Below are 12597 nucleotides of genomic sequence, written 5' to 3'. Positions count from 1 at the left end.
GAAAAAATACACCCAGGCATCGTGGGTTGATGTCACGGGCATGTCCGTGAATTTGAACTACTCGGGGAAGAAGTTAATTTTATGCAGTATTTCTTTGGGAGCCGTTAGTAATGCGAACGTAGGATTTCGTTTCTGCGACGACAATGGAGTATTACAGCCCATGCGCGCGAAGACGAACAACAGAGAGCCCACGCATTTCTCAGTAGAGCCGCCAACGAATAGCGCCGAGAATCTTTCCGTTTGGACTTTTCACCTAGTTGCCGACTGCCACGGGAAAGTAAAGCTACAAATGCGCATAGATGACTCCGGGAGCGTTTGCATAAATAGCATAGAAAATCAAAGGGATACTGTCTATAACCACATGACCATCAGCGCTTTGACGGTAATGAGCCTCTAGGAGCAAACTATGTTTGCTGAAATATATGAACCCATACGTGAGGGAAACGCGCTATGCCCACCGCTTAGATGAAGAAGGATATGACAACGGCGCTTGGCATGACGTTGGACTGTGGGTTGAAGTTGGGGGCACTGCATTGGTCATTTGCACTATTAGCATTAATGCAAATACGCATGCGAATGTGGGGTTTAGGCTTATCGATGAGAATAATAAGCCCCTGCTTCCTTATCGAACTTCAACGAACACCAGGAAAGTTACCCATTTTTCGATGGAGCCCTACACTAGGTCCACTGAAGACCTAACGCCAGTGACTTTTCATATGCTAGCCAATTGTAAATATGCTAAGTTGCAAGTCACTTCTGATGACGGCAAGTTTGGGATAAATCGCATAGGTCGCAGGCCCGCTAATGCGGCCTGGAGTCATAAGCCCATTTCTACCATGAGTGTGTTGCCGTTGGTTCCGAATTACCAGGGCGGTGCTAATACCGTCTTTCATTATCCTCAAAGCAGGGCACCGCCCAATGAGAAGGACAAGGCTAACCCTTCATCTTCTTCAGGAGTACCACCCCAATAGCTACGACCAAGATCCAGATGTTATTCCCTACAAACTTTAACAGTTCTCCGCCGGTCCTAAGTGCCAGGCTAAGAACGCTACCAAGCAGCCCAGGCAAGCCGGCTGCAATTTTCTTCCCTAAGTCCGTCAAACCAGAACCCAACTTGCTTACGCCCGCGCCTGTAGCCTTAAGCGCGGATAGAATTACTCCTACTACGCTCGAAATAGCGACCGCAAATGCCAGCGGAATACCATACTTCACCAGGAGCTTTTTTATCTTTTCCTTGGTGGTAAGCCCCAACTCCCTTTCCAAGCCTTCTCTTTGTGTACGCAATTCCATCAGTCTTTCCTGAAGAGCCTCTAATTCCCCCTGAGCCGCTTCCCTTTCCTCTTCAGAGCGGTTTTGATCCTCAAAGACTTCCCGTAGCCTTTCTATTTGACCTTCCAAGTCCTCAATGGCCTGATCCCTTTGTCGAATTTGTTCTTCCTTAGCATTAATTTCCGTGTTAAGCTTTCGTTCCCGCATTACCGCGGACTCTAATAATATTCCTACGCGCCTGAGTTCAGCGTCTCTGTCTCCAATGTCTGCCACTGCGCGGTCAAAGTTTGATCTGGCTTTATCCCTTTCATGCATTAATTTACCAATTCTATCCTTATTGTCATCATCTTCCCTCTCATGGGAATCGACGGCAAGCTTAAATTGTTTCATGTACTCGCTTTCTTTTTCATCCAGTGCCTGCTTTAGCATTTCAATTTCCTCCAATGCCAACCTTAATTCGTTTTCCTTTTCCTCATATTTTTCAGCGTATTGCATCAATTGTTCAGCTTGTTCCGATGCTATGTCGCCTTGCAGTTGTTCATTTATTTGCTGCCGTTCTTGGGCGACTTCGTCTACGTAAGAGCTAAATGCTTGGACCACCTTTGCAGTGTCTGCTGCGCTTTCTTCTAGCTGACTTCGCAAGGTAGGCTTTCCTAATGCGTCTTTAAGGGTCTTAGGGATGCTCTTATTTGCGTAGTATTTACCATTGATATCCCTAATTACGTATGGTTTTGAGCCGGCTCTTGCTAGCCTGGCTATGACGACTTCGCGACCCCATTCGTTTTCAGTATCATACATGACTTGGACTTTTCTCGTATCCCAGTTTGGGAATTCTTCCTTGATTCTATCGAAATCGTCTGGCGTCTTTTCAGCTTCTAACTCAGCTTCCATTTGCTTTTGGAGTTCCAAGATCCACGCTGAACTGGGTGGTTCTGGGACGGTCGAGCGTAATATACGATCCACGTAGGAACTTGCGTCAAGCTTTGGGATATTTACGATGACATCACGTACCGGTGGTCGTCGATCTTTTAGCATTAAGTATTCTGGCACTGATTTTCCAGGATTCCTATTACGCCACTTTTGTCTCAAAGAATGCATAGCATCGCGGGCCCTGCTGCCATATTTGCGTCTTAGCTTGTCGAAAAGTCCCTGTCTGCTTACGTTGCCATCAGGAAGCAAGGACTCGTATTCTTCATCGTTAATGTCGACTTGACCTTCTTCGGTAAGGGGGTCAAAATCCGTTCCTTCTACTTCCATTATATATGATAAGCTCAAAGTTAAACCCCAACGTATTACCTAAGCAGGTTGGCGGACTAAAGGCAGAACGCACCTTTCACCGGGTCACCTTTACCCCAGCAGCGCAAAGCCAGGAGAAACCTTGTACGTAGGCGTGCCCCGCCTAACGGATAACCTAGTCTTAGTTCCTGGCACCTTGGCGTTAAGGTTTGACCTAGCGGTGCAGCCCAGCACTGCGGATGAAAGGTGTTGCGTCAATAACGTGGGCCGCAACCTTATCTCTAAGATGAGAATCAAGTTTGCTGGGGAATCCTTGCTGGACTTAAATAGGTACGATCTGTATACCACCTATAAGGACCTATGGTTAACAGCCTTCGACCGCGCGCGAAGGATAGAACAAGGAATTGGTAGTCTCATCCTGCGTAAGGTCCGCACGCCTGTTAAGACGCAGCCCACGGACTCCAGCGGAGAAACCGCAGTAGCAGATGCGACGAGGGTAAAGACCGCCTATGGTAGCAAGTATGTCATCCCGTTGGACTTCGAAGTGATTACGAACCATGGTGCGTATTACCCAAGGCAGCCAAGTGAATTACAGTTCGAAGTAACCCTGGCCGATACGACCAACATCCTTGGAGAGATGTCCACCGCAATTAGTGGAGCCGTTTACCCCTACTCCGTTACCAACTTAGAGCTGCAGTACGAGACGGTATACAGCGAAGAGCTGGCCCGTAGCGCTGGCATGGAATATAGCGCCGGAAAGGCATTTCTTTACGACCACGTGGTGATGTATAAGACGTTTAGCTTCTTGGACAAGACGGACGAGGTTATCAATCAAAGTATTAACCTCCCCCGAAGAAGTCTCACGGGGTTGATGCTGGTGTTTGCTGAGCCCTATGAGGCTGGTAAACGCGACTCCGAAGCGTTCTTTAACCCCAACATTACTAACGTGGGGATAAATGTCAACGGCGTTCCAAACAAGGTTTACTCCCAGGGAATAAAGCCCGCAGACATTTACAGGGAGGCAATGCGTAAGTTTGGCGACCAAATTAGCCCTGAGGAATTCTTTAAGGATAAGTATGCGTTATGGATAGACATGCGCACGACCAACGACGAAACCATGCACGGTCAGGGTCTGCGGCTGGTAAACACCCAAGACGGCATCACTTTGGAGATCAAGCGCACAAAGAATGCCTCCGCGGACGACAGCGATAAGATAAACTGCTACGTCTTTGTCGTGTCTGACGCGCAGTTGAGCGTAGAAATGAATCAACTAAAGAGCGTTGCATATTGATTCGTGCTCCCTCATCCTAAAAAAGGAAAAAAGTTAAGATATTTCTCAGATATACCATGTTACGCGTCTTCGAAAACAACAACACCAAACTGTAATGCATAGTGCAAGGCGAAACTTTGTACTTTAAGGCGAAGGAAGTGGCTGCAGCATTGGGCTACGAAAACACCAAGAAGGCTATTAGAGACCACGTTTCTGAGAAGTACCAGAAAAGATGGGTCGACATGCAAGGGGTCCCAAGTCATTCCCCTTTTACTATCCACCCACATTCCGTGTTTATCTCCGAGCCCGGCTTGTACCAATTGATATTCAGCTCCAAGCTGCCAAAAGCCGTAGAGTTTCAGGATTGGGTGTTTGAAGAGGTCCTCCCCGCACTGCGTAAGACAGGTAAGTATGAGATTGAAAGGCGGTTTAACGGCCCGAATAAGCTGGTATTCAAGATCGAAAACGAATTCGACCTACATAAGAAGGTGGTGGATTACATTCGCAAGTATTACCCTCAAATGCTCGTAACGCCCGGCCTAGGCGAACTGCAGGATTCGGACGGCAAGCGCATAAAGTGCTGGCAGAAGGGCTACCAACGCGGCAAGCCTGATCTGCTCATCCTTTATGCTCACAGGCGGTACCGTGGATTCTGCATTGAGCTGAAGACTCCGAAAGGCAACGGGGTATTGTCTGAGGATCAACGCCGCCTCTTAGACGGCTACGAGGAAAATGGAATTAAGGTGCTGATAAGCAACGACTACGACCACATCTGCAGGAGCATCACGGAGTATGCGCGAGGAATTCGCCTGCCTTGTAGGTGGTGCTGCAAGCGCTTTAGGAACACAGACACTTTAAAGACGCACTTAAAGATATTTCATAGAATATATGGCGTTTAATGCTGTGAGGCAGATACACTGGCGAGACTTAAAGGAGGGCGCAACGTACGAAATAAAAAACTACGTAGCCTTTGAAGACAGGCTACGGTTGTTATTGGCACACGAAGGCGTTATGTACAGCCTGTGGGCGCCAGATCGCGTTCGTTACGTCATCGAAGGACAGGAGTTTACGCATCTGAGGTCGTATGGTAAGAAGGAAGGCCGCTGGGCCTTTGACGTCGCAAAGTGCATCCTTCCTTCGGTCCTATGTAGTTAGGCGCGTCTAAAGCGTCGTTTAAGTGGGGTTCGTCGACAATGAGGGTCGGCGACTCTTTTTTAACGCAGTCAGCAGGGAGTTCGCACGTAATGCAGTCCATGTATACTTAAAGTTGAAACCGCCCCTAGAATGTTAAGATGTGGTTAAATTATTGTTAAGGAAGGTCGGAAACCCTCCTAGAAACCGCCTCAGAATGTTAAGATATGGTTATATTATTGTTAAGGAAGGTTGGAAACTATATCAGAAACCCCCTCAGAATGTTAAGATATGGTTAAATTATTGTTAAGGAAGGTCGGAAACCCTTCCGGAAACCACCCTAGAATGTTAAGATATGGTTAAGACTTTGTTAAAAGGCAGTTGAATATGTGCTCCTCTTCTCTTACGCATCCACATCTCTCACACTGCTGCCTCCAATATTCCCTGTTAGTCCATGGGACACCTTGTAACTCGTCAAAACGGGGTAGCGTCCTATTTATCTTTCTAAAGTAGTCTATTCGATTCCTTAGGTAATCATTCTTATGCTTACAACGGCCCATCAAATCCCCGCACTGGTAACAATCCACTCCTTCAAGGTTGTACTTCTCTGAAAGGTTTCGATATGCTCTTTCGTGTCTTTTTTTATGCGTCTGAAGACGTTGGCGGCTACTAAGGATCTTAGCACAGTAACTACACTGCGTAGTTCTACGGCAAACCCCTTTCTTGACATGTTGCTGCAGCTTTTGAAGAGTGCTGAACTCCCTATTACAGTCATTGCAGGCCTTGCTGATCGGCTTTTTTGTGCAAACCCCATGCCAAACATGGTATTGCGGTTTTTGCTTGGTACTAAATACCTTCTTACATTTCAAGCAGTCCATATATACTTAACAATATTTTAACCTCCATTTAACATTCTGAGGCATCTTTTGGAGGAGTTTCCGACCTGCCTTAACAATAATTTAACCATTCCTTAACATTCTGAGGAGGTTTCTGAGATAGTTTCCGACCTTCCTTAACAAAGTCTTAACCATATCTTAACATTCTGAGGCATCTTTTGGAGGAGTTTCCGACCTTCCTTAACAATAATTTAACCTCCATTTAACATTATGAGGCATTTCTTACGGGAGTCTTAACCGCATCTTAACATTCTACATGGGATATCTCATAAAGTCCACGACCGACTCCTTGGCCCACGTTGCCATCGTTACCAGCGCGCCAAACCGTTCTGTGCGCTTCAGACCGCACATTTCCTCATATAGCTCCTTTACGCGTTCATTTAGCCGGTCTATCTCCTCCCTTTGCATTTCGACCGTCCTCTCCAGGTCTGACTTTTCTTTGACGACGTTAACCATTGCTTTGACTGCTTCCACGGGCTCCATTATATATGAACCCCGATCACATGCCTTGTAACGCTCTGATAGTAGGACCCACCGGCTGCGGAAAGACCCAATTCGTAGTAGAGCAGCTATTAGGACCCTTTAGATACCGATTTGACTATATCGTGCTACTTTGCCCCACCTACGTGAATAACCGCACCTGGACGGGCGTGGGCGCGAAAGATGACGACTTCTTTGTAGATATCTTAGACCCTAACGAGTTATCTGGACATCTTAAGTTTTGGCACAAACAATTCCCTAAAGATACACAGACACTCCTCATACTGGATGACATTGCCTGTGGGGACGACGTAAAAAGACGCACTTCCGAGCTCGTTAAACTCGCCTTTAGCGGCAGACATGACAATATTGGCGTTTGGTTGCTCTCGCAGCAGCTTACCAGCGTCTCTAAGCCTTTTAGGGAAAACATAGGATCACTTGTCGTCTTCTACACACCCAGTAAGTCTGACCTGGAAACCATCTTAAGCGACTACGGCGGCGAGATCTCCAAGGAACAGTTACACGAATACATGCGCCACTTAAAGACGCACCAACATTCCAAGATGATCTTCTCTTTGAGGTTTCCGTATTCCATAAAGATCTGCGATCTTTAAAGTCTTTGATTCCTAATGTATATGGAGATTGAGCAGTTGATAGATGAAGTCCCCACACAGCTAGACGAAAGTAACCTCAAGGAACAACTTAACATCCTGGTGTCATCTGGGAAGTGCAAAGAAATGATAGGCAAGGAACTTACCCATGAGCAGGTAAATAAGTTGTCAGAAGAGGAAGTCAAGAAATTCCACAAAAGGTACGAGGCCGCCCTTGCAAGTAAGACCACGGACGCCGTAGCAGACTCCGTTATCCGACTTGCCACCAAACTCCTTGGACTTGCGCTGCCCATAGACGACGTGGAGCAACTACAGAAGGACATAAGAGACGACTATGTTATCGCCCAAGAACTTCAGATAACCTGTGGGTGGTTGTCTTTGAAGTGCGGTATGTTAATGGCAGTCGCCTCTGCGGCACTTCACGTAGCTCAGCACGTTGACTTGAAGGAACTTACGACGTCTTGGAAGGACTTTTAGAAGGACAGAGAAGTTGAAAAGGTCTTCCAGGCGGCACTTGCTGAGGTACCTGATCAAGTCGCCTCAAGTCCTTCTTAAGTACTTACTTAAGTCATCCTCAGGAATTACCCAGGTCGCCTCAAGTACTTATCAAGTCCTTCTCAAGTACTTACCCAGGTCACCTTAAGTTACTTATCAAGTCTTTCAAGTCCTTAGATATAAATGAGTGAAGCCGAATCGAAGGCGGAGGAGCAGCCCCAAGAGGAGCAGAAGATTACCAAGGCTAAATCTCCAGGCAGAGTCGCTGCCGGAAAGAAGCTCGCAGAGATGAACAGGAAGAACAAAGCCAAAAAAGAAGAAAAGGTGGAGGACGAAGGCGAATCCTTTATTAATCCTGGGTACGTCATTGGCGCGTTGGGAGTTGCTATAGCAGCAGGCAGCCTCTACTTACAATGGCGGGCTACGAAGCCTGCGAGAGTGGAACCCGTACGCGTGACGCAGGAGCCTCCTAAGAGAAGCAAAATACCCGTGATGGAATAGCAAGGTCATTCCCATGCGTAATAACCTTCTCGCTTTGTAATATAATGTCAACCGCGTTATTGAAAACTGTTGAAGAAGCAGCTATTATTACTTCCATCGTTGCGGGCATTGGTTGGGTAGGTAAGAAAGTGCTCAAAGAAAACTTTACTGAAGACCCAAGCAAGAGCTTCGCTAACTTTGCCAAGATGACCACTGCCGTTGGCGGGGCTATCATGGTCAAGGATTACCTACGGAAGGAAAAGTACATACCTCAGTGAGCGTAGCTCACTTCTAGAAGGCAATTTATTGCCTGATATATAAATGGCTGCGATAGGAGGTGCATTAATTGCTGCTTTAGCATTCACCGGCGCCAGTTACGCAGGTAAGTACATAGAAAAAGCGGTAACTGGCGGAAGTAGTCTCGAAGCCGAAAGGAAGAGACACGACTTAGCGCTGGAAAAGTATCAAAGGGACGTGGCAGCTTGGAATGAAAAAAGACAAGCTTACAGGGATTGGTTGGACAAGAATTACCAAGACAAGATGCAGGCGGATAAGAACTTCGAAAACACAGACTACGCCTTTAAACTCTATGCGCAGGCGCACCCAGCGGCATCGACAGGGTTAAAAAGGCCTCAGTTTAAGAATTACTACCAGCCTTCTAAGAAACAAAAAGACAATGAGCTGGCATTTGTAGGAGTTGCAGGACTAGCAGGAGGCGTAGCTTTGGCGTATTTCGTCTAAGCTGCCTCTAGTGACGCGAAGTATGAGCGTCTAATATATATGATCGTCTTTTTGGAAAGCGACAAGAATGACTTTACCACTTATCTGAATCCCCCCATCAAAGCCTGTAAGGTCCGGCTGGTTAGTTGCTCTTTGTACAATTCTTGGTACAATTTAGTCAATGCCTTGGTCACCGTACTTAAGGCGCCTGGTAAATATCAAGGTGAAATGCTACCCGATGGACATTACACGCCAATCACCCTTGCTAAGGAGCTCGCCAAGCGCGGTTATACTCTCACCACGGGATTACCACACGAAATGACCCTCAAACATAATATGCCAAATTATTCAGTAACTTTTGGAAAGTTTGACCCATTGGGATCTTTATTATGTGCCTCGGGCAAGACAATTACCGACACGGCCATACCCGTGAAATGGAAAGTCGCATCCTCTTACGAAGTCTATTGCGACTTGGTTCATAGCTACAACAATGGAGAAAAGTCTTCTCTTATGTCCAAGTTTCTGCCCAAAGGTAATCCATTTGACCCAGTAGAATACACTCCCATTTCTTTGTGCTATGATTTGTCTAATTTGGTAGAAAGCATAAACATCACCATTAAGGTGGACGGAAAGACGGTGGATTTCAACGGACGTAAGATCAATGTCGTCCTGGAATTCATATAATGGGCCGCGTAGAGGATAAACTTAAAAGGATTTACTATGGGCCTGAGGGCTATTGGAGAGGAGCGTCAGCTATCAAGAAACTTGCAGCCGCGGCCAGAGTATCAGAAGAAACGGCTAACAACAGGTTAAAAAAACAAACCCTCTGGCAGGTTTATCTTCCCGTGCCTAAGTACATTCCCAGGCCCAGCTTTACCGTAAATGCCCCCAATGAAGTTCATCAGGCGGATTTGCTTTCCTTAGCGCACGACAAGGTGAGAAGAAAGACCTATAGATACGCTTTGACCGTAGTCGATATCGCAAGCAGATACAAGGACGCCGAACCCATAACCAGCAAGGATTCTGGGGAAGTCGCAGAAGCCCTAAGTAGGATTTATAAGCGCGTCTTGAAATGGCCTAAGCTGCTGCAAGTGGATGCGGGGACAGAGTTCATGGGCGTGGTTACTAAGACCCTGAAAGACCACGACACTAAGATTAGGAGAGCCGAAGCAGAGTACCACAGGGGTCAGAGCATCGTTGAAAGATTCAATAAGACCCTGGCCGAGCGCCTCTTTGGGTACCAGTATTGGAAAGAGCTGGAAGATCCCTCCAAACGCAACAGGGAATGGACTCAGAGGCTCCCCCAGGTCGTCGCGGCTTTAAATAACGAGGCGGCCAGGGCTACGGGAATGAAACCCAAGGATGCTATGGAAAAAAAACACGTGCAACACAAGTCCTACGTCAGAAGTTCAAGGGCGGTCGGACTGAAGGAAAAAAAGCTCCCCCGCGACATAGTGGTCAGATACCTCTATCAGCCGGGGGAACTCGAAGGTGGCAGTAAGAGAGCCACGGATCCTAACTGGTCCCTGGAAACGTATGAGATTTCAAAGTCCGTCACCAAGGAAGGGCAACCCGTGTTGTATTACCTAAATGGCCCAAGTCGCGGATTCGTCAAGGAAGAGCTGCTCATAGTCCCCAAAGACTCAGAGTAGTGCTGCTCCACGCGCACGATTACACTCTAGGCATGTCAGTCTTACATTGCCTCTACAATGCCCGCGCTTGTTGTTGATACGATCCACGGAGAACTGCTGATCGTCATTCGGGTCAAACCTCCATAGTAGCGGTATGTTACACTTGGCACACCTTGCCCCTTTCTTATAGACGTCGTCCACACATAGGTCAAACGTCATATTTTTTTCTTCGTCGTGTCTTTTGTAGCGAAGGAGTTTCTTAGCAATGTTTTCTTTGGCTACGTCTTCGGGGGTGCGGTCATAACGCAGTTGCGGACCCCAGGCTCTTTTTAGTTGCTTGGCATATTCTACACGGCTTACGGCGGTGTAGATAAGGTTGCTCCAACACAGCCGCTGGTCTATGATCCATAAGGTTTCTTTTATGGTAAGCCCTTGCGCGCTGTGGACTGTCATGCAATAGCCCAAGCGCCAGTCTGGATGGGAGGTTATTTTTTCCACCTTTTCTATGGGTACCCAGGCTTTATCGTGGGTAACTGCGTTCTGCAGTTGGATGTCCGTGCCTGGTACTAAGACATCTCTTCTTTGCATGCGAGTGTCACGCGGCTTATAACAAACGGGCACCAAATGACTAGGGAACCGCTCCTGGTGTATTCTCAGTAGATCTTTTTGTATGCGCGACTGTGCTGCGCGCTTACTACTTAGCACCAGATTCTTAGGGTGCCATGAGTACAGGAAGTCTTCGTAAGACTTTGCTCGTACCCTCTTACGTAACACCTTAGATTGTTCGGCGTCGCTAAGGCCCCTTAATTCCGCTTTCAGGTTTCTTACTTGATCCTTGCTGCGGTAATCTGTGTTAATTTCTTCATGATAGTCTACCATTTCTTTTAACCATTCGTGGGGCATTTCTCCGGCTATAGGAGGTGGTTGACATGGATCCCCGGCAAATACAACTTGGCATTTCCCGCGGAGGAAGTCTACGAACTCCTGCAGGATTTCTAAGGGCACGGTACAGATTTCATCCCAAAGTATCACGGGAGGTATGTCGCGTATCGCTTCCGGCACCCACTTTTGACCATTCCAACGAAAGAAGCTGTGGTAGGTTTGTGCGTCGTGACCCATTTCTTGCAGTTCCCTTTCCAAACGATGCGTCGGCGTTAACACTTTTATCTTAGGAAAGAGTTCCAAAACACGCGTCGTCTTACCGCTGCCTCCGGTACTGTACAGATAGGAGAAGCGTTGGTAAGATATCGGGTCCTCAACTGAAGGCAAAGGCTCCTCGGTTGGTTCCACGCTACCGCGGAGGTGTTCTCCGTGATATTCTACGCGTTCTCTCCAAGCTTTTATCTCCTCATCTTTGACGCGCCATTGACCACTTTCCGCCAACTCATCTTCGGTGTAATACTCTTTCATCCTCTCCAAAACGCATGGTTTCACATACAAAGAATCCGTAGCTACGCGTGGTACTTCCTCTTTGTCAAACCGCAGGAGCATCGCGAGGAGGTTAATATGCGCGTAAGAGAGCATGCTGGCACGCAGATGGTAATACTGTGGTCGATGGTCTTGGTAGTAACATAAAGCATTCCATTTACGAGTCTGCTCACCTTCTACTAAGTAGTCCCACTTCTCCACAGATACCATCGTTCCCTGGTCATGGGCACGTTTGATGAGGAAACTTAGTTCGCCTTCGTCCGTTATTAAACGTCGCTGCATGTGTTTCTCACCCTCCTGAGCGCCCTGGGTGAATTTACCTATGACAACGCGCGCTGTGGGGTTGTGCTCTGGTAACCATTTCGTAAAGGAGGAATGACATAGTATGGCTTCGTGTGCGGTGTATTTGAGCAACTTACGCTCTTCGAGGAATTTGAGGAGGGGTACGGGTATCCATTGCTTTTCCTGGAGATGCTTACCATACCACGCGTAGATTATTGGATGCAAGTCCTTTGCTAATTTCCAAGAGGTTAACCTTACAAACCCCGTAGATGGGGCGTGGTAGTGACCTGGTAAAGATACTCGGAAGAATTGAGAGTCTGGATGCCCGTAGCGATCATAATATTCCTTACAATCTCCCAAACCTTTTGAAACTTGCGGGGTAACAATGTTTCATATCCAAGGAAACATACTCATCTTCGTCGTATTCCATATTCCACAAGCCTCCATGGCCGTGCTCCACGCATGCTTTGGCTATATCTCCGAACTCCTTTGGGGTAGGTTTCCAACCATTCCTTTTCTTTGCGGCTAGGAAGTCCAAGCTGCGGCTGCTAAGGACCTCGTCTGAGAAGTCTTCCCCTAAAGTTTCACAAGCACTTCGAATGCGTTGGTGTTCCACTTCAGGACGATACAGAGTACCATCTTGCGTCATAAATTGACTTCCTTCCGAA

The sequence above is a fragment of the Actinia tenebrosa genome, unplaced genomic scaffold, assembly GCF_029948245.1.
Source record: "Actinia tenebrosa isolate PJP-AT-01 unplaced genomic scaffold, QUT_ActTen_1.0 PGA_scaffold2__45_contigs__length_23673736, whole genome shotgun sequence".
NCBI lineage: Eukaryota > Metazoa > Cnidaria > Anthozoa > Actiniaria > Actiniidae > Actinia > Actinia tenebrosa.
Note: the sequence above shows the minus strand (reverse complement) of the source record.